Raw genomic sequence first — 27194 nt, forward strand, 5'->3', positions numbered from 1 at the left:
GACAAATTCAAACCAATAAGCAAAAGTAAATCTATAATCAATCTGCAAACAGCCAATGAACTCTCTTCTAAGATTACAATCAAATCTGAATCAAAGGCTACAGGATGACTATTTTACTCATGCAAAGGAAGACTGTAAATGACGCCACAAACACATAAAAACATTCACAATCTTTTTGTACAAAAATGAGGCGGAATCTAAGCAAAGAAAAAGGTTTATCAGACTGGCACCTATGCTGGTTAAAGGCTGCAAAAAACAGAGATCAAAACAGGGCAACAGAGGACAAAGAACCCCAGCTGCACAAGGCCAAACTGGTTCAGCGCAAGTCTAACACTGTCAGTTTGACATTCAGCGCAGGTAGCCCCTTCGGGACCTGCGTTGAAATGCAGACTGCCTTCACAGTGCCTGCGCTGAAGAGAGAAACTCTCGTTTCCCTTGGTTTCTGGGTCACAAAATGCTCAAAAATCAACTGTTTCAGGCCAAATCAGAAACACAAGCAAGGTATAAACAGAGGGATGCTTTGATAGGGTACTAAAGACTATCACAAGGATCATCAAATCATTTGTGGATCTAGTTTAGATCATAGACAAGTCCAACAAACTGGATCAAAGCAGCAACTTTTACTTTGCATCCGGGAAAGATGCAGTTCAATAGTTGTTGTCAAGTCTATGAAGTAAAAAAATGATGGAAACACAAATGAAATGAATAAACAAGTTCTTCCCCAGTGGAGTCGCCAATTTTTTGTGGGGAAAAATGCCTATGTAGGACGATCCTATCCACCTAAGGTGTGACAACGCCTTAGCAACAAACGAATACAGCTATTATGATTTCTTCCTTTATGAAATGTGAAAGAGGGGAGATCGGCAGACTTACTATTGTCCTCCGGCTGTCCCTCGAACTATATCCTCTTCTCTTTGCGTGTCCACAGCTACTTGTCTCCTCGCTTGCTCAAGAGAACAGCTACTTGAATCCCACGAGATCACAAGAGAACAGCTACCTGTGACAAGAGAACAACTAGTTGCGACAAGAGAAGAACACAATACAAAGGCAAATATACATATTCATAAATGATTCAGGATTAGATGTAAATCAAATTTGCTAATGCAATCATACAAAATACACCAACATATAGGAAAGAATCAAGATAGCTTTATTGAAAGTAACAGGGTTCAGGAAGAGATACAACCCATGGGGCTCCAATCCAGCATCTCCTTCCCAGCAGAATGGAATTCCTTCTTTAGCTCCCTTCAAAGCATTACACACCCAATGTTCCAGCCACAAACCAACAACAATTATTTGCAAATACCAAATTCCAGCCTCCCTGATCTCATAGAGGAGAGATCTATATATAGGGATATTGGAGAGAGGATGAGTCAGCTTGAGAAGTAACTACTGTCCTCTCCCTCTCTTAGTTCTTGAGTCCACTTGGAGGTTCTTGCTTCCATTTGGAGATTTGGAACCTCTCACTCATCACCAGTCGAATTCCTTGATGCAAGTGTCATTTTGGAAGCTTCCTGGGCATTGACACCTTGAGGAATGACTCTGCCACATGTCCAAACTCTCTCAGCGTAGGTAGCTAGTGTTGGAGTTGACATTCAACGCAGGTAGCCAGTGTAGCAGTTGACATTCAGCGCAGATGCTCAGTGGGGCAGTTGACATGATCCAGAATTGGCTTGTTTTTTAGTGTTTTCAGGTGGAGAACTTCTGTGAATTGCTGTGGTTAGTTTGCCTTGTTCCTCTAGGGCTAGGAACAACATGTTTAGGGACTTTGGATCCCTTAGATTATGGACATTTCATGCTCCATGCTGTAAGGCACAAAAATGTCTATAGCAGCCTCCAAGGAGAGGCTGGCCATACAGGCTAGTTGGTTTCCCCTTTCCTGCAGCTGTCCTCTCAGCCATGCATTTTCCCTCTCAAGTTGATCTCTCATTATTGCTTCTTTTTCCCTTGGTGTAGGGGAATATTCAATCTCAATAGCGACTTTTGTTGATATTTGTGGCTTCCCTTGTTTTATTCTTGTGCTATTTCTTTTTTTGAAATATAGAGGGGTTTGCCTCCTTCTTTTCCCTTTTTCCTTGACCAGGGTACTGAGAACAGTGAGGGCAGTTGTTAACTCCCTCTCAGGGGCCTCTGAAGACACCCTAGATGACTCCTCCTTGTGTTCTTCCCCTTCTATTTTAATTCCTTCTTCCTCTCCACTTTTCTTATCTTCTTCCTCTTGCTTTGCCTCCTCCTCACTGATAGAAGGACTAACATCATAGGTGAGGGTTTTGATGTCATCCTCTACTGGTAAGTCTCTGAAGACTGACCATGTTATAGGGATCCTAAGGTTTTGGAGGGCATCCTTAATGAGTATCCTGATCAACCCATGGTGAGCCAATTGTCGGAATTTCCCTTCCTTTACTTTGTTGCTATAATCTATGAGTGATTGCATTAAGAAGTAGGGTATGCTAAGTCTTTGGTGAACTAGTGTTTCTACCACAAATCTTAATTCTTCAAGCATCCTAAAATGGTAGCCATAAACAACATTGTATCTATGGAGTGGTAGATGAGGTGACAGGGTACGATGAATGAGGTGGAAGGTAATGAATGAGGGTGGCGGATGACGTGGAGGAGATGAGATGGAGTGGATTGATGCGGGTGGCCTGCTGTGGGGGTAGGGAGTGTACGACATGTTCATCAGGCTTGAAGCCCCTGCAACAATCTCAGGCTGGAACCCCCTGCAATAATCTCAAGCCGTAGATCTCGGTCAAACATCTTAATGTCATGGTCAACTATGGGGGTTGAGCCTGAGTTATAACTCATGCTCATTTCTCCCCTGCAGAGCACTTTATCTGCCTCTCAAGCCCACGCTTACTTAAATCTTGTGCTACTGCTTGAACTTTTATATTGCTCGGGGACCCACCTTACATCGGATTTGAATGCCATAAAAAATAAATCATTATTTTTGGACTCTTGAATTCTCTTTTGATTTTAAAAATAATTTCCTTTTTGCCACCTGACTTTCTTCTTTGTCGAAGGTGGCCAAGTTAACTGGCCACCTTTTCACTTATAAACCAACTACCTCATAACTCTTACAACTTTTGATCAAATGATGCATATGAGTGAGTGAGCGGGATACTTACCTGTGGTCTCAATGCCATGCTGTAGTTGTCGAAGATCAGAGGTGTTGCATTGTTTATTTGCTGCATGGTCATTCTTCTTCCTCCTCTGCTATCTGCTAATGGTTTCTTGGGTTTTGTAGGTGTCTGTGACTGAAGATCTAATGTCTTGCGATTGTGGAGCTCTTAGATCATCCTAGTGAAGACCTGTAACTGATGATTGATATTCTGTGGGATAGGCTACTATGGGATTTCCTACAGGGTGTCCTGTAGCTTCTTCTCCCTTAGAATTTCTTAATCATGTTGCTGGTTGGGGTTGCGAGGGAGTAGGAGTGTGTGTGAGTGCATGGATGATGGTAATGGATGAGGTAAGGGGCTATATCATGTCTAGAATGAATTTGGGGGACCTAAACAATTTACCATTCACCCTCGGATTGCTTCCTGTAGGTTTTCAGTGGATCCTGTAGGAATATAGGGGATCTTGTAGAAAGCACAATCTTCACCTAAATTGAACCAATGAAGTGAAAAAATAAGGGAATTGATGGAGGGATGCATGGTAAGGAGTGGGGGAGATAAATATATGTGAGGTAAGGTTCCCTTTGGATGTTCTCTTTGCTCCTTGATTGTCTTTCTCGCCCACCTAAAAATAACAATTATGTCTTTTTTCCCTTTTTTTTTTCTTTGAAAAACACCTAGGCTTCCTCTGAGAGGTTTTCACCCTAGATGTTTGCCCTAGAAAACTAAAGGAATGTTTTCACCCAGGGATATTTTTATTCTTTTTTCATTTTTTTTTCTCATCCTTGGGCCGCCTCACGAGGTTTTCAACCCAAAGATGGGACTCAGGTGCCTTATGGAGGTTTTCACCTGAATCCTTATTATTATTTTTTTCTTTTTCAGTGACCTGATGATGGAGGAGCTGGAACTTGCTCCACCATCATCACTGTCCTATTGATATTGTCAATGAACTCTTGTTTTTTATAAAGTCCTCTTGTACATTTTCAATCGGTGTCCATTAACAAGCAATGGAATGGCTTCTTCATCTATAGTTCTGATTTGCACTCAACCATTATCATGGCATCTTTTCACCACATAAGGTCCGAGCCATCTTGTCCTTAGCTTGCCCTTGAAGTCTTTATACCTAGAATTATATAACAATTCCAAGTCGCCCTCTTGAAATTGCTTCTCCTTAATATGTTTTTCATGCCAGATCTTCCTCTGTAGCTGAACTATCTTTGTATGTAGGAGGGCCTGCATTCTAAATTCATCCAAGGCATTCAAATGGAACAATCTTTTTTTTTGTGCATGACTGAGATCCAAATCTTGTTGGGCTGCCATTCTCAATGTGTTATATTAAAACTCAATGGACAACAAATACCTTTTCCCATAGACTAGCTCATAGGGTGTAAATCTAGTGGTGGTCTTCCATGTTGTATTATAGGCCCAGGTGGCCTCAACTAGTCTCTCTGCCCAATCCTTCCTACTGGTGCTTACTACCTTTGTTAAGCTGCTCTCCAATGCCCTGTTGGTCACCTCCACTTGCCCATTAGCTTGTGGATGATAAGGAGTGGGTACTATGCTTGATTTTGTGATGGTTGAGTAGTTCTTTAATCATTTTGGAGCTAAACTAGTGGCCTTGGTTTGTGACTAGCTCTCTAAGGTACCCAAATTTGTAGAATACATTCTCCCTTAGGAACTCAGCTACCTTAATCGCCTTGGTTTCATCCCACTTAGTCAAATAATCAGTGAACACAATAATGTACTATTTTTTCTTTGGAGGAGGGTTGATAGGCCTAATGAAGTCCATGCCCCACTTGCTAAATGGCTCGAAAGTCACTTAAGGTTGTAGGGACATTTCATCTCTTGGAGTAGGCTTTCCCATCCTCTGGCACCAATCACACTGACTAATGTACTTTTTTAGATCCTGATGAAGAGTGGGCCAATAACGGCCCACTTGTAACACTTTGAATGTTGTCCTCTTTGTTGCAAAGTGAGCTCCACAAGGCCCATATTGATAGGTTAGAAGGATGTCAAAAACTTCCTCTTGCCTTCCACACCTTCTCAAGATTTTATCTAGGCCAAGTTTGAAAAGATTTCCCCCAATCCAGGTGAAGGGGGTGCTTTTCTTGACTATCTTGCTTTTTTCATTGGAGGGAAAATTTGGTGGGAACTGTGCTGATACCAAATAGTTTGTTATATCACCAAACCATGGGGAGAGAACTGAAATAGAAAACAAGTGCTCGTCTGGTAACTGGTCATCCACCATTCCTTTTTCACCTACAAGCAGATTCATCCTAGATAGAAAGTCTACAACAACATTTTCCTTACCATGCTTATCAACAATAGTTAGATAAAACTGTTGTAATAAATGCAACAATATTATAATTATAGCATTCACATATGGTTTGTTCATTAAATATTTGATTGCAGCATGGTCAGTATGCATAAATTTTTGGTAGCCTGTTATGTAATGCCTAAATTTGTTTAATGAATGCACAACAACCAAGAGTTCTTTTTCGGTCACAATATAATTTAGCTCATCATTTGATAGGTTATTACTGATAAAATAGATGGCATAGGTCAATTTCTCCTCTACTTGACCTAAGGCTGCTCCTATGGCTTTGTGTGAGGCATTGACATGAATATGAAAGGGAGGGCCCAGTTCGGGCCTCAAAGAATTGGTGCAGTTGTTGACTTACCCTTTAAAATGTCTAAGGCATCTTGACAGCTCTTGGACCATATAAACTCAAAATCTTTGGCCAACAACCCAAATAAAGGAGAGGCAAACTTGTTGAAGTCCTTTATGAACCTTCGGTAGTATCCCAATAACTCCAAGAAACTCCTGACATCCTTCTACTTTTGTGGAGGTGGGACCCTTTGGATGATTTCTATTTTGCTCGGGTCCACCTGCATTCCTTGCTGAGATGTTGAATGACCTAGCATGATCCCTTCAATCATTAAGAATTCACATTTTTCCAGACTAAGAGATAGGTTCATTTCAGTGCATTTGCGCAATACTTTTCCTGGGTTGGTCGTGGCTTCTTGAAAATAATAGACATAAGGTGTAAAATCATCCATATAAATTTCCACCGCATCATGTACTAATTCGTTGAAAATACTCAAGACTTCTCTCTGGAAAGTGGCAGGAGCATTGCATAGGCCAAAAGGAATGACCCTACAGGCAAAAGTACCCCAAGAATAGGTGAATGTGGTCTTATCCTGGTCTCCTGGGTAGATTTGGATTTGGTTGTACCCACTAAATCCATCTAGGAAAGAAAAAAACTTATTCCCTGCTAGGCCATCTAGTACTTGGTCAATGAATGGTAGGGGAAAATGATCCTTCTTTGTGGCTTTGTTCAACTCCCTGTAATCAACACAAATCCTCCACTTACCATTTTTCTTGGGAACTAATAGTAAAGGAGAGACCCACTCACTCTCGGACATAGGGTAAATGAATCCCGCATCTAGCAGTTTTTGCAGTTCTTCTTGGAATATATCTTTAAGATCTAAATTTATCCTCCTTTGTGGTTTCCTTAGTGGCTTCCAACCTTCTTTGATGTATATGTGGTGAGTACACACTAAAGGGTGTACTCCCTTTATTTCCTTGTAACTCCAAGTGAAGGCTTCTAGGTTTTCTCTCAATATGTTGCATAGCTTTTCTTCTTCGTGAGCAGAAAGAGAGGGATTAATTTTCAAAATTTTATCTAGGACAAGTTATATCATTATGAGATGGAGTGGGTTCGAATCGGCCATGCGTAAGTCAATTGGATGATTTTTCTGGGTTTCCCTTAATTCTTCTTCAAATGGTAACGAACTAGGAGTTGGACTTTGGAGCAGGTGTTCAATTAAGTCATCCTCGTCTTGCTGTCCTCATCCTATGGTTTCTTCCAAAGCATAAAGTTGAGTGGAATAAACCTCACCTTCTTTCTCCTCCTCCAACCATAAAGGTAAATCATGCTCTAGAGAAGGTTGATCAGGAGGGTACATGACTAACTGTTTGGACATATTCCCATTCTTGATGGTCATATTCCTAGCTCTACAACTAATGTGAGCATCGGTTGTGGCTAACCATGGCCTCCCAAGGATGATAGGGCAACCAGTAAGCTTAGCCTTATGCTGGAGGACTAGAAAATCTGCAGGGTACTCCCAGGAGTCAATGGAGACCATCACATCCTCAACAATTCCCTCAGCGGTGACTGTGGAATAGTTTGCAACTTGAAAAACTGTTGTGGGTTTCCTCAATGACCCTTGGAGGTTGAGCTTGAGCATGGTGTCCTTGCTCATGACATTAATGGTAGCCCCAAGATCAATCAGATTGTATGGGAGAATGGTGCCATTAATGTGAACATCTATTACAAGGCTTCTAGGGTCCAAATATTTCAGACATACTACCTACCCCATCATTAAGTCAAATAGTTGTCTCATGACATTAATGGTAGGGGCATCCATTTTTCTTCATCATCGATGCTTGAAGCATTTCTCCTTAATCAAGTTATTGTAAATGGGGACATCTTTTATTGCATCGAGAAGGGGAACCTTTACACCAATATTTTTCAATTCTCCCAGAAGTTAATTTTCTTCTAGGGTAGGTTTGAGTGGTTGGGTTAATCTCTCAGGAAAGGGTGGATTTCATTTAAGGTTGCTTTCCTCTCTTTCTTCCTCAACTTCCCTATGTGGAGAGGGAGGTTGGTTAGCTGGGAGAATTCTGCGAGATCTTAGGTTGACCTCTTGGATTTCTACATCATAAGCTAGGTATGATGTCTCTCCACTATATACTTGTTGAGCCTACCTATTGTTTGGGTTCAAATTGGGCTGGGTAGGCATCTGGGGTTGCTTGGGTGGAGTACAGTGTAGGAGTTGTGGTTGGGTAGGTGGTGGAGGCAATAGAGTTGGAGCATTGTGGTATTGGGGCCTCCACCCCTCAAGTGGGGTACTCCACTGAGGTTGTGGTGGAACGTAAGGTTGAAATGATCGGGTGGTTAGCTGGGAATGATATTGAGATGCATAGGACCAAGGAGGGGGTGTAGACCAAGAAGGATGAGCAAGGGGTTCCCAGGAAGGTATAGATGTGGTTTTGTTGAGATTGTAATATGCATGGGATGACCCTTGCGTACCCTATTGGTATGGTCTAGGCCTAGGAGGTCTCCTTTGGTTGATGTAGAAAATCTACTCACTGACCCCTTTAGCTCCTTGATATATAGATTTGAGCCCGAGTAAAGAAGCACACATGTCTATGGAGTAGTTTTCTTCATAGGCCGAGCAAATCTGAATGCAGTTCAATGGACATTCGTTCCTAGGATGCCTCCTGGTGTATCTAGGACAAAAGATGGCTAAGGATCTCTCTACTTCCTCTTGCTTCCTTTTGATATTCATGGTGTCCAATTACAAGGCAAGAGTTTGCAGCATCTCACTTTTGAAATCTTCCAACATATTTCTAGTTTCACCCTTGATGGATGAGTTTGAAGATGATGTACTCGCCATAGGTTGACTACTCCTACCCTTTTTCCTGGCTACCGTAGAATGGTTTCTAAAGAGAGTCTTGATACCCTCATAGGTTAATTGGTAGATATCTCATCCTGCTAACAAATGTAAGGTATACAGAAGATCTTCCATTACTCCTCTAAGCGGGACCAACTTTAGTGACTCGGGGTCATGTGTGCACCTGGCCCTTTTGTAAATGAGCTGGAATCTTTCTTTGTAATGTTGTAATGATTCATCTTGGCCCATAGTCATCTTGAAAATCTTTTCTTTAGTGTCCTTTGACCTATAGTAGTCCCAATATTTTTTGTTAAAATCATGTTGCATATGAGCCCAAGTTGTGATGTTATCTCCAAGTAAACCCATGAACCAGCGCAATGTTGCATCCTTAAGGGTAGATAGAAATAGTTTTAACTTTTTCTCATCATCTGTATAGTCATAGGTTCAGCATATAACAAAAAACTCAAATAGGAAAGTGTCTGGGTCCTCTATGGTCAGGACATGGAAATGAGGTAGAGCATAGGGGCTTATATTCTTCATATTAGTGCCCGTTTTCCTAATGGGGAAGGCACCTTCAATTCTCTCTCTATTTCCTCTGTCATTTTGGTTCTCAGCCATTGGTTCAGTAGGACTGGGTTCTTCCTCTTCTTCTTCCCCTATAGGTCCTTCAAATATGTCAAGTTTCTCACCTAAAGGTTCTTCTAGTTCACAATCACTAAAAAAGGGAGAAGGTTGACTGTTCGATGCAGTGCAGGTATTTGGCAAGAATTTCCCTAAATTGTCCCTATTCCTATGAGGCATGAAGGGAAATGTTTTTGGGTTGGTTTTTGGAAGAGTTTTTGTAGGAAAGTACTTTTCAGAAATGAAATTGTTGATTGAATGAAAAACCACTAACAAAAGAAATAATTGCTAAATTGAAATTCTACTTGCAGGATGAAATTGTCGGTTGAATGAAAACCACTAACAAAAAAAATACTTGCTAAATTGAAATTCTACTTGTAGAATGAAAATGAAAGAAGATAGTGACAAATGAAAGAAAGGAAGCTACTAGATTACTTTCCCATAAAGAAACTAATGGAGGAAAGTTGGAGACTAGAAATAGAAGAAAAGAAAGCAGTAATCACATTCTACTTAGACACCTCCCCAGAAACAACGCCAAAAGGTGATGAGTGCTAGTATTGCAACAAGGATTCCGCAGCTCCTGGGCTACCATCTTTACTTATCAACCCGGGGTTCATACAAACTTGGAGGTGTCAGTGATATATGCACAAGTAAAAGTGAAGGTCCTGCATATTGTCACTGTCCATCTCGCAAGAGACCCCAGGGGTTCCATGCCAGACTTCTATGGAGTCATAAGAATCTTAATTCTTTGATGGAAGAAGAGAAAATATATTCTAAGAGAGCTACTCTACTATAGTAATGAAGAAAAAACATGTAATGCTAAATCACAACATATCCTAATTAACCATTTAAATAGCTATGCTAAGCATAATTGTTAAATCAACACTAACCTAACGCTGCTATCTAAGTTACAAAAGTAAAGAGCATAAGAAAGGAAACTAAACTAAATCTATTTTCACTTTATTTTTGTCTTTTTGGTGTTTGAGATGATTCGACAGTGTTGGAGTCTAATTGAATAACCAAATCAAAGCTCAAGAATGACAGAATTTAAATAACACGCAGAAAAGTTCAGGAAGCAGTCAAGTGGAAGAGAAATCGAAGATCGAAATCAACGAAAGGAAGATGTAATGAAGCAACAGTACACAAGAACCATTAGATCAGTTGGAAGTTAATAGAGGGATGGATCGATCAACGAACAAGATTAATGGAATATGAGCGGAAGAGATATTATTGCGGAGATTAAGTGAATAGATGGATGGATCGATCAACGAATAGGATTAGCAGAAGATGAGTGGCAGAGATCTTATCGTGGAGATTAAGTGAATAGATGGATGGATTGATCAATGAACAAGATTAACGTAAGATAAGCGGCAGAGATCTTATCGTGGAGATTAAGTGAATAGATGGAAGGATCACACCAAGTCACGTGTCAGCAGAAGGGTGGAAAATGTGCAGAATGATGGAGCGGTCTTCGTAGGTGGTTGTTGGGTGCAAATAAGGTGTCTTTTAGAACTCTCAAATGCCTCACATTAATTATCAACATGGGTAAGTCTTTTTGTTCAATAGTATACACAATACGTGAAACTGATGTAAATCATTGAATCTACAGGGAGTAATGCTTTAGAATAACTTGTTGATTTCAATACAAGAGTAAACGATCAAACCATAAACTACCAATTTGTAACTTCAAATAAATTAAATTATTCAAACATCAAAACTCAATCTTAAGCGAGATCACAATCCAATCATAACTGAAATTTCTAATTGCAATTACATCAACCGAGTGCACCGTAATGATAACATAGCTCTTTCAACTGAATCTAGGCTTCTACATAAAATGAATACATCTGATATAATCAATAAAACTCTAACATTTAGTTAACAAGAAATGATTCTTAATCAAATAAATCCACATTATTAAATAAATGAAACAATCAACAGAAATAAGAACCAATGCAATGAACATACAAACTCAACACTAGTGAAAGTGAACCAATCATAAAACTATAAAATAGAGTAATTAAACTGCAGAAAGGTAAACTATAAAACATGGAATAACAGTTAAATCCACCAGTGACCGGGCCTAAGCCACCAGTGATTATTTCTAGGTTACTTCAGACTGCCACGAATGAACAATAACACAAATTATATATTATTCTTGAAATTAAAATGTCATTACAACACGATATGTTCCTTAGAATAACGCTCTATATCTCAGAATTGCAATTGAAGTAAAAGCAAAAAGTTAAACTTGTCCCATTATATTAATTTTTCCCCTTTATAATTATGGAGAAAAAGAGATAAATTTGATTCCTCAGGATCAGGAGATCCTAAGGAATTCGCAACTAAATGCTATTATCAGATAATATTTTCATCTTGTGCTGATCCTCCAGATTCACTTCTTGATTTGAGTACACAAGACGCGCATTGTTTCCTCTTTTTAGCCTTTTCTATTTAATACTTTTAACAATAGTTGTTCCATTCGCTAATTTCTACATAAAAACGATGAAAGTTGGTTTTGAAATACAAATCGTATCAAGAACAGTTTTACTAGCTTTCTATTGAAATCTCATTAAAACCTTATTATATCATGGTGCATAAAAAGGAGGAAAGATATAGTGTAATCAACAGTAGATTAATGCCTGTTGCACGGCCGAACATACTCCCCTACTTACCTTGTTTAACATCCTCGTGAACATAAGTAGTTATTAGGTAATGCAGTCAAAGAGTAAGCAAGAAAGACTTTTTCTTTATCTAACCTAAAACTGTGCTTCTGTATTAACTCTGCAAAGGCTATTCCTTCATGTCCTTCAGGAAACTCATAATAAGAATGATATCCTTCAGGAGGGTACTAAATAATAGGACTCCTAAATTGGCATCCTATCTAATATGGCCCTTCCCTCAAGATAATATTGCTGTAAGTGACAAAAAAGCCTTCAGCAACTTTAAAATTCCTGTAGTTAAATGGTTCTCTGTCCTTGACACTATTGGTTGAGAATGTCCATCTTTGTTCAGATGAATCAAGGATCTCTCCTAAATGGATAAGAAACACTCCCTTCCCATTTGCACCATTTATTTATGTATAGGCCCCAGAATCTTAGTTACACCCTCCTGTGTCATGAGCCTTTTGTGTCTAATAAAAAGATGCAAGGGGTGCGTAGGCTCACTCCTTACCCACAAATACAGTATATGTTCTTTTCTTTGAAAGGTGTTATAAGCCTTAGACCACTTGAGTTGGTTTACTGCAAAAGAAATAAAGGCATGGAACTGAATATCCCCAACAAAAGGACTAGGATTATTATCCACCTCCCCTTTTAATACAAAATTGCGCAAATAGAATTCACAGAGGAGACATTGGACCTTTGTCCCATGCTCCTTACAACAATTTATGAATTTGTTAGTTGTCTTCAATTCAACTGACTTTCAAGCCTTAACAGCTTTAATCTTCAACATCAAATATCTTTATAATAAAAACAAAGAATAAGTTGTGGCAAGAGACCTGCAAGATAAGACATCAGAGTATAAAGAGAAAATAGCATCGACCTAGTCCATGACCTTCTCTAGCTTAGCTTTTATTTTCCTCTACTTTTCTTCCTCTTCTCTAAACTTATCAAAAGTTTCATTCTCAGTTATTGTCAATTCTCTGCATTGCTTTTGCAACTCCTGATACCTTTGTAGAGGAACTGTATCCATCTGACATTTCTCTAAAGCAAGTTGAGCTTGTACCAACTCCTCCTGTAACTTCAAAAGAATAGGATTACTGCTTGATGGGGTGTCCTTGAATTTTTATTCTGCCTGGTTTCCTGTGCTATGAGAGGGTATACTCTTGGTCTGAGTTCTTTTATTATGGGAGGATGAACCCTCCATCTGAACAACTGTATCCATTAAGTCTGCATACAAATTTGTTTGGGTGGCTACTTTCTGAGTAGAAATAGGTTCGGTTTGGGTTTCTATTGCCTTGCCCTCACATATTTATGTTTGTCTGGCCATAGTGACTACCTTAGGTGTAGTACTCTAGGCCTCTGCAATTTCTTTCAATTTCCAACGTAGCCTTCTAACTGTCTTCTGAAGCTTTTGGTATTTCTTCCTCAGCTTCTTTAGCTTTGTTTTAGCTACTCACTTTTTTTGAGGAGCCTCCTTTGTAAGAATGGGTTTGTCGATACCCTTTGTATCTAAGGTTTATTGGTGCTTGTCATGGCTATGCTCCAATTTAACCGTGTCACCAGACTGGTTATCAGATTCGTGAATGACTTTTGTGTTTACTTCCTCTTCCTGGTCCACAACTTCTTTGGAAGGCAGAATTTCTGTATGACTAGAATCTCCTGAGGATTGGGCTTCAATCAAGTTTGGATCACGTGATCCTCTAGGCTACGTGTATGCATTTAAATTTTCCAAGACCTGGGCCATCCCTTCTTCAAATTCTTGCAAGAAATCATCTTGGGCGCTCATAGGTGGTGTTTGAGGAGGCATTGATTCATTTTCTAGTTCAACATCAGAATGTTGTACTTCTTCTTGTTTAGGGTCTGACTTATGTTCTTCCTTAGGTTCTTGTTCCAAATTGCCTTCTTCCTTGGGTTTGGATTCAGAATCACCTTCTTCCCCTTGTTCAGGTTCATAATTGCATTTTTCCTCTGGCTCTGGCACTGAATTACCTTCTTTCTCTGGTTCTAGCTCAGAATTGCATTGTTCCTCTAGTTTTGGCTCAAAATTACATTCTTCCTTTGGTTCTGACTTAGATTCCTATACATTAACTAGACTGGATGGCTCTGCCGATCATTCATCGCTACCCTGAGGATCTACAAATGTCTTATGGACTGGGTTCAACCTCGCAGACTGCCTGCACTTATGAGGTCTAATTTTTGAATGAGCGGTCCTCTTCCTCTTTGGAATAGGGTTCTGCTAGCTAATTTCCAATGTTGCAGAGACATGAGTCTGCTGGGAAATTTCCAAGGCTACAGAGTTTTCAATTACAGGGTCTTGACTAATTTCTACAGGTGCTATGAGACAATCCCAAGTTAAGTTTTGTTGAACAAGATTATGACTAACAATTAGTCTGATCAAACAATGATGACTAACTATAGTCTTAGGATGTCTAGCCCATCTTATTGTATATGTTATGTCATGCAATGATGAATTCAAGAAAAATGGTAAACTAACAGTGAGCTTCTACTTTAAAATAACTAAGAGTTTAAGTTGTCATGGTTTTACCACATCCTGGTGACCATCACAGGTGATGTACATCTAGACAACACTTGCCAATTCGTGCCATGGTTCTCTCAGAGAGGATGGTTGAATGCCCTTGACTTTTCGTGTTAATTCCTTGTCTGCATCTCTGAAAATATCCACCACGTCATGCAACATTATGTGCTTTTTAGGCCATACTACTCCTTCTGTCGACAGCCTGGAAACTTCAACTATCATAGCCTCTGATACTGTTACTCTTATGTCTTTTACTATGGACTGTCCATTATGTAAGTGTTGTAAAAACTCGATAGTGATTTCTTCGCTGGGGGCCTGAAGTCTGGTGAAATATGATATCCATCCTGCACACTCCAGAATTTCCTTCGCTCTATCAGAAATCTCCAACACTAATGGTTCTTTGTGAACTGATTTTCCACACATAATGCTCAAATTCTTCCAATATTCATCCTACAATTTCAAGGATTAACATAGCAGAAAAGAAACAATAGAGAACAACAATTACTTTGGTGAAATGGAACAGCAAGTAGATGTAACAACTAAATTTCATGATGTTAAGGAGAGTTTACATGAGAATTAATAATATTAATTCAAGGACTATCACCCTGCCACATGTCATTTGATCATGGGATATCACAACAAAATAATAAGCCAAATAAATATAGCGCATGCCAAGGCATAATGGGAATCCTTCCCCCTTCATAAAAAGAGTGGTTGCCTACGACCGAGTAGATAGGGAGAGTGATGTTTTGATGGCAAGGCAAGGCAAGGCAAGGGAATGAATAGTGCGGTAGTAAATGAAACAAAGTACGCATGTATTTGATAGGACAACAAGAGGTATGGTTATCATGAGAGCGAAGTGTGTAACGATAGTTATGAATAAGAGATAGGATGCATTGGGTTGATGATAAGTTATGTGAAAAATAAAAGGACAACAATATGCCAAAAAGATGCTTTGCTGACGGTATTCTAGGCGAAAATGATACGAGTGATTGAAAAGTAGTATCTCATGCATAACAGTTCTAAACAGGGAAAATTTAAGGAAATAATTTCTCCAATGAAAAGAAATAATAAGATGAGGGTATTATAGTAGAAATTTCTGATAAGATATAACATCAATACCACAAGTAGAACCTCTGCTGCGAGCAGGCATCCATAGCCTCGACAGTGTTGCTTTTTAACCCACATGAGCCAAGATCCTCAATTTATAAATGGGGAGTTCCAGTGTTGTTCTACAGAAGAGATCAATGTGTTGGTGAGGTAACCAGATAACCACACTTTCATTCACTAGGATGTAGCAAAAGTGATCAGGTCGGCTTGTGATGAGGCCTCCTGTTCCTAGGATATTTTAGCTATCTAATGGATCATAACCCTGGTGTGGTGGCCATAGTGGGAATGTCACTTTGTTACAGCCTTATGAACATGGTAGGCTAGTGCGTAATGAGACCCCCTGTCCTCCATCTGAAAATAAATTTTGTTGTTATTACATATTTTTATGATAAATAGAGGGATGCTCAATACTCCTTAAGGGCAGGGATGGTGGAAGAAGTTGAACATGTCAATAGAAAAAGTATACCCATAGTCTTATTTATTATAGATAGAGAAGATTATAACTAGGAAGGGTGGAACCAACATGGTATTAAGATGATCAATTAGTATCATGTACAATAGAAAACAATGCAGTAAAGTAATATATAAATAACTGTGTTCCTTTTCCTGAAAAGAATCTATCATCAAGAGGTTGTCCTGTTAAAGATCATAACGTTAATGATGTTAAATCCTTTCAATATAATCCATAAATTATTTTCCTCATAAGAGTAGTGTAATTCCTACCATGAAAAGAAAACCAAATGAAAAAACAAAGAAAAATGGGGCAAAGAGCAATCACACAAAAGAAAAATTTTGCTGTTCAATTGGATTGAATAGTGGCTATTCAAAAGATTTAAAAACAGTTGTTCGTATAAATGAACAACTAAACATCGCAAAGAAAAAAGTGTTGTTCAATAGATTGAACATCAAAACAGTCGAAAAGAAAGAAGGTGTTGTTCAATAGATTGAACAACAGTTGTTCAATAGATTAAACAACAATTGTTTAATAGATTGAATAACAACCATGCAAATGGAAAAAAAAGTGTTGTTCAATTGATTGAACAACAAAACGAAAGGAAGTGCTATTCAATAGATTGAACAACAAAACAAGAAAAGAAAAAGAAAAATAAAATCAACTCAACAATCTTATTTACATATTTTACAGAGAAGAAATAAATTTTATAATGAAGGTGCTGAAGGATTGCCTTCTACAGGTAAAACTTGCATGGTGGGGTCCTCATGTATATGCTGGTAGAAAGATTCTCTGGTAAGTGGTTTTTGGTAAAGGTGCACCCGATGCCTATTCACTTTGAAAGAAGAACCAGACCCATCAATGGTGGGCAGTGTAAGAGTGCCATTGTCGTGAACTTTCTTTATTTCATAGGGGCCTAACCATCTAGCCTACAGTTTACCAGGGAAGTCTTGAAACCTAGAATCGTAGAGAAGTGCTCAGTCACCCTCATGAAATGTTTTTCTCTTAATCGGGGAATCATGCCATTTGGATATTTGTTGTTGAATGAGTGCAGTATGTTGTAGAGCCAGTAGCCGAATTTCATCTAATTCATTCATCTACTATAACCTGTTAACTTGGGCTTCAGTTAAATCTAGTCCCACTTCCTGGGTTGTCCTCAGTGTTTGTATTTCAAATTCTATGGGAAAAATGGGTTCTTTACCAAATACCAGTTGATACAGAGAGTATCCAGTAGTGTTTCTCCAAGTTGTGTGATATGCCCACAAGGCCTCTCATAATCGATAAGTCTAGTTCTGTCGATGTGATGAGATTTTCTTTGTTAGAATAGCTCCAATAACTTTGTTGGTGCTCTCCACCTGCCCGTTCGCCTTCAGGTGATATGGAGAAGTAATTATGTGTGTGATGTGATGATTTTTCAGTGTAGCAACAACCTTGTACCCCACGAATTGTGGTCCCCCATCAGTAATTACTTCTCTGGGTTAGCCATACCACACAAAAATTTCAAAAAGAAAATTAATAATAGTTTCCTATGTTGCTTTTGGTAACGCTACTGCTTCCACCCACTTAGTTACGTAATTTGTTGCAACCAATATATACTTTTCTAGTTGGAGGGTGGGTTGAACAACCCAACAAAATCTAATGCCCAACACTCAAAGGGCTCTATCACCAGCTGTGGATGTAGGGGCATTTCATCAAATTGGCCAAGGTGGCCCATCGTTTGGAAACTATCACATGTCCGGACAAATTTCTTAGCATATTTAAAAATAGTGGGCTAGTAGTAGCCCATCTGTAGAATTTTAAGTCTAGTTCTATGGTCTACAAAGTGTCCACCGCAATGTCCATCATGGTAGGCTTTTAAGATATCATAAATTTCGTCCTCCTTGATACCCCTAAGGATGTGCATATCAGCTCCCGTGTGAAAAAGGTATCCTCTAATCCAGGAGAAACGAGTGCTACACTGCACAATCAATTTTCTTTCTCTGTGTGTCAAATGTTTGGGAAATTTTCCTGCTGCTATGTAATTCACTATGTCTGCATACCACGGTTTTTTTACTACCACAGCAAACAAATGTTCATCTGGTAACTGATCCTCCACCACCACTGTATCTTTTATTCTTGGCACTCAGGAGAGGAAGTCTGCCACGAGGTTCTCCTTCCCTGGTCAATCCCTTATAGTTATGTCAAATTCATGCAAAAGTAGTAATCAGTGAGTCACTCTTCCATTTGTAATGGGTTTTTTGGCTAAGTATTTAATAGCAAAGTGATCAGTATACAAAACCACAAGGTATCTAGTTATATAGTGTCTAAATTTGTTAATAGCATAAATAATAGCTAGAAACTCCTTTTTTGTTATTGTTGATGTAATATATAGCGTAGGGTTTCTTTTCTTCTTATTGGGGAAGAATAGCTCCGATAGTTGTATCTGATGCATTTTATGAAATCCGAAAAGGTATATCCCAATTCAGGCCTTGTAATACTGGTGCTGTCGATACTAACCATTTCAGCACTGTGAAGGAAATTTCACATTTGTCAGTCCATATAAAATCAACATTTCCTGTCAAGGCATATAATGGTGCAACAATTTGCGAAAAGTTCTTCATAAATCTATGATAATATCTAGAAAATCCTAGAAAACTACGTACCTCCGTTTGAGTGCAGGGAGTAGCTAATGAGAGGATTACCTGTATCTTTGCTGGATCTACCTGAATTCCAGTTGCTGAAATGTAACGACCCAAAATCAGGCCCTTTGTCATGATCATATGGTATTTCTAATGACTTAAGCATAGTCTAGTAGCAATACATTGTTCTAGGACTTTCTCCAATATCTGTAATGCCTGATCAAAGTCATCTCCATAGGGTGTGAAATCATCCATGTACACCACCAATCCTTCATTTATCAAGTTTGCAAAAGTACTTAGTATGGCTCTTTCGAATGTAGCAGGTGTGTTGCATAATTTGAAAGGCAATACCCTATAAGCAAATGTTCCCCAAGGGCAGGTGAAACTAGTTTTATCCTAGTCTTCAGGGGAAATTTGAATTTGGTTGTAGCCACTGAAGCCATCTAGGAAAGAAAAGAATTTCTTTCCTACTAGTGTGTCTAGGACCTGGTCAATAAATGGAAGGGGAAATTGGTCTTTTTGCGTTGCTTTGTTGAGTTCTCTGTAGTCAATGCATATTCGCCATTTTCCATTATTCTTGGGGACAACTACTAATGGAGAAACCCATTTACTGTGAGATATATACTATAGATAAAATTCACATCTAACAATTTTTGAAGCTCCTCTTTCACAATATCCTTTAGATGAGGATTTAATCTACGCTGTGGATGTCAAATGGGTCTTGCATGTTTTTCAGTGTAAATGTGGTGCATGCATAATTCAGGGTCGATCCCTTCCATGTTTGGGTAATCCCATGAAAAATCCCCTTTGTATTTCCTAAGGACTTGAATGAGTCTCTATTGTTGGTCATCACTCAGATTACTGTTAATATTAAGGATTTTCCCTGGCTCAATTTCAATAGGTTTACTATTATAGACAGTGGTTGTTGGTATTGGTTGGTCATTAATGTCTCTCAAGGAATCTTCTCGATTTCATTATCAACAGTTGCTTCAATCATGTGACAGCTCAAATTAGACACTATAACAGGGTGATTGATAAAGCTGTTAATGACATCATCTTCTATTTGGTTTTTGAATTCAAGCACATCTGCCACAGTCAATGGTGAGCGAATATTTTTTGTTAAATATGTTACAGGTTGCTTCCGAGTTTTTTACAATGGTCAGGCTTGGCTGTGCATGAGGGTATAAAGCTATATTCTTAACAGGATTCTCTCTGGTTATGGTTATACTGCCTGTTCGGCAGCTTATATAAGCATTGGTTTTTTCTAGCCAAGGCCTTCCCAATATTAAGGGATTTCCATCTAGCCAATTTCTGGGGTTAATAATCAAAAAATATGTTAGATATTTCCAAGGCTCCACAGAAACCATTACATCTTGTAATGTTCCTTCTAGCCTAATTAGTGAATGGTCAGTAAGTTCCAGCAAGGTAATGGTTGGTTCCAAGGTTGTGATGCCAAGCACTTCGCAGGTTTCTGTTGTAAGAATGTTAATGGCTGCCCCTAAGTCTACTAAAGCATTGGGAAAATAGCAGCCATTTATCTGGACTGTGACAATGGGATTTCCCGGGTCTTCATATTTTACAAGTGTCTCTTTCCCTAGCAATAAATCAAAGAAAGTTCTAACAACATGGAGAGTTTGTGTTATTTTTGTTTCCCTCACAGGCTTCTTTGCCCACAATTCTTTAATGGTTTTACCATATATTGGAATATCTTGAATGGCCTAGTGGAGGGGTACTTTTATACAGAGATTTTTGAGTTCTCCCAGAAGATCAAAGTTAGGATGTTCAATTGGTTGAGGTATTATCAATCTTTCTGGGAACGGGGTAGAAGTAGTTATGATTTGTTCAGGGTCTTTCTGCCTGACTGTGTCTTCTCCCTGATTTGTTTGCTGGTTTTCAACAATCAAAGGCTTATTCGGATATGTTTCTCTAACTTCAAGTTGCAGATTTTTGTCCTCATCTGGGGCAATTACACATCCGGATATTAAATTAAGTTCACTACACTCTCTCATCTCAACTTCGAGGTCCAAACTCTCAATAATGTGTACTGATTGGATCTGTTTGTTGTTAGGGTTTGGATTGGGTTGAACTGGGAGTTGCGGTCATATATTAGGTTGAGGATTTTGCTGCAACGTGTAAAGTGTTGGTAAGGTTGGTTGAGGTAGAGGAACTGTTACCATAGGCTGGCTTGTGGATCATTTCCAATTCGGTTACCAATTTCGATTTTGTGAGGTAGAAGGATACCATTGAGAGGAATAGGGGTTGTTCTACCAAAATGGTGGAGGGTAAGAGGGATCTGACCAATTATTACTTGGATTTGATTGGTTGGGCCATGATAGCATAGAAAATTCTTGGGGTGGCCATGTAGAGAAAGGTGGTTGGTTCTACCATGCTACCCCTGGATACTACTGAGAATTAAATTGTGAATAAGGAAACAGTGGAGATGTTTCTGTGGACATACCTGTCGGACGTGTTTGCCATTGATAGTGCTAGTTCATCAGATATACTGGTTCCACTTCATCCTCTGCTTCCTTGAAAACTACTTTTAATCCAGGGAGCGATGGACAACCTTCCATAGCATGATCCTTAGTGCCAATGGCGCATGTTTGTATTGTATCTAATAGACATTCTCTATGAAAATGTTTCTTTCTGCAATGTGGACAGAAAATAGCCACATTCTATTCTACTTCGGTCTGCTTTTGTTTGGCTTGCATGATGTCCAATTGTGTCGTCAGGGTCCCCAAGATATTAGTCTTGAAATCTTCCAGTAGATTGCTGATTTCAACTCATTTAATGGTTCCTCCTAAGGCTTTTTTGTCTCTCATGATCGCATCACGCTTGGTTGGTTTTAGCCTTGTATTTCCTCTGGAAAACTTGATGCACAATTGTACAATATTGTCATAATCCTCTTGATAAATATCACCCTTCCCCATTAAATTTAGTCTTTCTACCCATTGGTCTTTCATACCTTTGATCATCGTAGTTTTAAGAACTTCAGGAGGAAAATTTGCATAAGGAGATCTTTGCAGATTATATTGAAAAAATTCTACATATTCTTCAAGAGTCTCATTATTCTTAGCTACCATTTGAAATATTTCATCCTTCAGTTCTCTAGTTTGGCAAAAATCTTGGTATTTTTTTAGAAATGTTATTTTCATTTGATCCCAGTTATTAATGGTACCTCCACCAAGCCCCATAAACCAACATAGATTTGTTCCTTTCAAAGTAGAGGGGAACAACTTCAGTTTCTGGGGGTCGGTAGTGTAATCATATCCCCTATACAAAACATCAAAACCAAAAAGAAATGCATCAGGTTCCTCTGAATTTAGCCCATGAAAGGTAGGAATATTGTGTAATGGTATAGCTTTCATGGGAGCATTGACAGCTGTATCAACAATAGGGTATTGTAATGTAGAGGTCTGAGGCTGTTGCGGTTTATTAGCCATTTGGTAAAAAATATGCCAATATTCTTTAGGGATTTCTAGGGCTGAAGCTCTGTTCCTAGGGGAGCTAGAAGAGACTTTCAAGATGTTTTTAACAACACTACCTTGGTTGGGAATACTAAGTGTCATCTGTTCAACTACTACCTCAGGAGATTTTGGCTCTGATTAATTAATCTTTTCAGTGCTACTTGTTTCTCCTTCTCCTTCACAGAGATTGCAAGAATTCCCTTCTTATAAAGGGCTAAACTGTAGATTTTCAGTGTTCTAAGAACTTTGTTCAGACCCTTTACTGTTGCTGTGGATCTTAGTGTTAGCTACAAATGGTGATCCTGCGGCCTAAAGGGTCACAATAGGATTTCTTATAGAAATTATTCGGGGTCCTAATGATGACTAAGACTCAAATTTCCCTGTGATTTTTTCAATAAAGGTTGATCATCCAATGGGCGCCGATCCCTTAGATTTTTTGGATCTGGGTAGAGGAATTAAATCTTTTTTCTGCTCTTTTCTTCTTAGTCATTGTTGAGGGACAAAGTCCCTTAGGGTTTTGGGTCAATACCCTAGTAGAGCGGGGGTTATCTATAGTAAAAAACAAGCATTCCACACAGTCATGATACTTAAATAAGCAAACTATGCGAAGAGAGGTGCACCTGGGGGTCCTTCGTTTAGGTAGATCCAGCCAGGGTTCAAACCCTCTTGGAGTTCTTCTTGGTCCTTGAACCTGCAAAACAACCCATTCAAAGAAGCATAGAAATATATGGACCAAGTATCATATTGAAATCAACTTCATAACATATTGAAAGGTGGTTAGTTATACAATTGAAACAATTATTCATATGTAAACCATAACAATAACAGCATGTGCATAAAGAAGATTGATTTCGGGAACAAGACAAATGTTTCTTTATTGTAGATAACTAAAACAAAGAAAGGAATGATATCACCTGAATCTTCCTCTTGTTGGCTCCAAGTGGAACTGTCCTCCAGATCCATCCAATCTCAAGTCTTCAAAAGGCTCCTTCCATGACTCACACAAAGATATCTCAACTAGTGAAATGACATCACAACTCAAGGAAACAATGGTTTTTTGTAGTGGTGGAAGTGCTAGAAGCACAAGGATCTTTAGACCTGATCAGGGATAATCTCAGTAGTGTGATTTTTCTCTCTATTCTCTCCTCCTTTAGGCCTTCCCATTGAAGCCTTTTTATACTTCTCCCAAAGTAGTTTTTTAGTTGGGAATTCGCTGGGATCAGTTGGGCCATGGGCGCTAATGGGTAATCAACAGGTAAAAACCATGATCTCTTCCCGAAATTAAGGAGATTTATATATTTTTTTAATTATTTTAAGACATATACGCAGGTTGGGTATACACTGACCCGCGTACACACACGTTTAGCTTAGGGCAATGTCACATATAGGGAGTGAAACACTATTTTTTAGGTATTTGGACTAGGTCTGGAAGGAGGGGTTGGCCTAGGCCATAAATGTAACATCAAAAATATCAAGGGTGAGATTTGGAGCTATAATAGATGCCCCCTAATATATGAGGTCAGAAGGGGTACATGATGGCCGAAATGTATTAAGTACATGGAAAGGAAACCTGTCAAAAACTAAGAAGGACTTCACCAGATTTCAGCCTGCCAAGCCACAAAAGGATATCAGAAAGAAACACTTTTTGAGGCGGGCATACCCATGCTTAGAGAAAGAATGTCTACCTATCAAGTACAAGCGGATCCACTAAGTATACAAGTATAGAAGACTGGAAATACATAATGGATCATCTGATCATGATCAAACAAGTACATGTCTGAATATCACATATAAGAATGTCAATGATGCTGAAGGATGAAGCTGATCACTGATATCAAAGACTGATCCTAATAGTACCAAATGAACATGATGGAATAAGATGGTACTACACTGCAAACTTGGGTGCCAACATATAGAATGTCGCCATGAATGACTGCAACATATAAGGTGGAATGGTATCAACTAGCAGCAACAGGAGCAACTGTCAAGTGAACCAATGAATGCTGATGCAACTCGAGGTCTTCACCAACCACCATGGTACATTTCTACACAATTGGAATGAATGAGCTGAAGTTGACCATGAGAAATTGTTTGATGACCGTTCATTGATGTATACCATTAACAAACACGAGAATACTCACCGCTGATGATAATGAGAGTCAAGGTACCCTGGTACAATCTAACAAGTGTGAATAAATGATTTGAAGTTCAACACCTGGCAGAATCTATCAATCAGGAGACAACTATAGTTTCCCACTATCGATAGCGAAGGATCTGTCACTAATGACTACAAACCCCAAGGTACTGCCAAATGGACTCTAGACCTTTGCCCTAGAGCAATGAGTCATAGTCAATGGGGAAAGATCTGCTAGAAGGAAGGCATTAAGGCATCCTTCATCAATCTAGCATGAGTTAACCCGCAAGCCAATAATGTGGAAGGAATCAGATGAAAAAGATGTAGTAACCCGACCGAAGTATGTTTCCGGCGTACAAAATATGTGGCTAGCACACGATAGAAGCCCTCTGAAGCAACCAATAATGAAATCTGACATGGAGGTGAGGTATCCACCAATAGGGTCAAATGAAAACCAAGGTACTGCACAAATCCTAATGTGTGATAGTGTAAGCTGATGTCGAACACAAGGGAAACCCCTCAGTCAAAGACCCATGATACTAATCGATGTTGAGCATAAGGTGACCTATCAATAATGAAAATAGGTCCAGGGTGCAGCTCTAGGACTGTTGTCAGAGCAAGATGTCATTGTCGATAAGGACAAGACCCACCAACAAGAAGTCAATGGAGACCGTCTCAAACCGGCACGAGTAAAGGACCAATATAACTGATGTGATGATAGACAAGACACTCACAACCAAGGATGGCCGACTGAAAAATGAGTCAAGGGACACCACAGAGAGGCTAACTCAGGCTAACTTCTGTTGAACAAAAGCACGACTCAATGATGACTATGTGGCAGCATATGATGACTCTGTATAAGTTCGTCATGCAAGAGGCACGAACGAACTCTCCATATGATTGGAAGAGATAACCAATAGGAGGAGAATTGACTCAATAACAAGGTTAAGGCATACCTAAGTCAAACCAAATCCCGCCCAAATGGAGGAGACTTTGTTTTAAGTGCTTTGTTCAAGGGTGACACGACCGACTCTAGTTGCCAACAATAAATGGAAATATTGTCCTGTTCCCGCTCTTTTTGGAATATATAATTTTTTTGTCTTTTTCTTTAAGCTGGAAAAAGAATAAAAGAATGCTATAATACAGTGGAAAGAATGAGTGACAGTGAAGTAGATGATTTAGTTCCTGGGATTGGAACAATCTTATGCTCAATGCAGGGATGTGAAAACTGGTCAAAGACACTCAAAGGTATGTTCCTTCCACGAGTCATAGGGTGTCGAGTTGTAGAAGCTAAGGGATTGCAAGTTTGATTTTGTAGATCATATGGTCAAAAAGTGGCTTAAACATGAGTCCAAGTGAAGCTAGGTCAAGGCCAAAAGGTGCAAATGGTCTAAATGCAATGTAGTAGTACAAATCAACACGAAGGAGCCTCTACGGTATAAGGCCAGAATGAAGCGAAGAAGCAAAGAGGAATGAGTCTTCATCGCATAAGTCATGGCGAGACTACAGAGGACTCCTGAGCCTACTCAAATTGAAGCTGCATGGGCAACAAATGTCAGTGAGGTGCTAACTACGATGCCCATGAAAAGTATGGATCTACCATCATGCCATGATTTAAAAAATTGGTGAGTGAAGATGGTTTACAAACCATAACACGATGGGATCGACCCTATGGAAAGTGTATTAACAAATGGAGGCTAGTGTGCATAATGCAATAAAAAAATGGCTTCCCTAACCTATATTCCAGTGAGAAAATGATACCTTCCATGACGAGTCTGCAGTCATGGAATCAACTTGAAACTATCGAAAAGCATCCAAAATGTCCTGAAAAACAAACCATTCTCGACATTCCAAGCTCCCAAGTTAAAAGTTACAAGAGACAAAACAAAATCATGTTTTGAAAAAAATTGACATTTTCAAAGCTTATAAAATAGTTTTTTGACTCACCGTTGTTACCGTTTGAGTTGAGAGCACAAGGAGTGGAGAAAAAGAAGCAAGCTTTGCCTTTTACCGAATTTGACCGTTCAAATCTTCCCAAAATCACCAGGTAACCCTTAAACTTGTCTTGCATGAATTTGTGATTGGTTTTAAGAATTTTAATTCAAGTTTCACAGTTGAATTTATGTAAAAAAAAAAATCGCGATGTATACGTGGGTTATCTATATGCAACCTACATATACGTAGGCCCTAGATGCAATTGTGTATGAAACAGACCTGCATATACGCTGTTTAAACCTCAAAACAAAAAACTAATGGTCCAAACTTTTTTTTCTTAGGATGCCAATCACTTGGAGGGAAAGGGAGCATGCCACTGTTGATGATGAGGTTATGAACGATCCACAGGCCTTGGATGCCTTAAGAGGATGCGGTTTGCTAAAAAAATTTAAAATGCCAAATATGAAGGCAAATACTTGCTTTCTCGAAATTCTCATTCACTACTGGAGCGTTGAGGATGACTCATTCATGATTGATCAAATGCCGCTGAGGATAGAGATTGACGATATCTATTTTATCACAGGCCTTACCTGGAGGGGAGAGCTAGTACATTCCACGAGCCAATCACAAAGTAGCCTTTTTATCGAGGACTATGTGCATATATATTACCCGGGGCATCCAGAAAAGATTGGAACCCAAATTCCAATCAAGCACGTAGAGAGTTTGTCATTAAGGATCATCCTATTCACTATAGCCAAAGTGAATGGATCATCTTCCTTACACCAGGCTTCACAACTTGCCATGAGCTTGGCGGTAAACTATCTCAACACAGTATTTGATTAGTGTACTCCTCCTGTCACCAACTTGAAGAGCCAACTATCATCTATAAAAAAGGGCTAAACCAAAAACTTTGGGTATGGGACCATTTTGTGCTACTTCTTTTTTGAGAGGGTCCCAGCGCTACGCCCTAGAGTACCAGTTTCAATCAGTAGCCCGTGAGATCCATGGATGGGTAGGTGGGTTGATCTAATGAAATTACTAGGAGGTGGGGACGTACAATGGATAGCTTTTGACGATGATTTC

This window comes from Pinus tabuliformis, chromosome J, assembly GCF_031772625.1.
Source record: "Pinus tabuliformis cultivar Carrire ecotype Pingquan chromosome J, CPIR1, whole genome shotgun sequence".
NCBI classification, from domain to species: Eukaryota; Viridiplantae; Streptophyta; class Pinopsida; order Pinales; family Pinaceae; genus Pinus; species Pinus tabuliformis.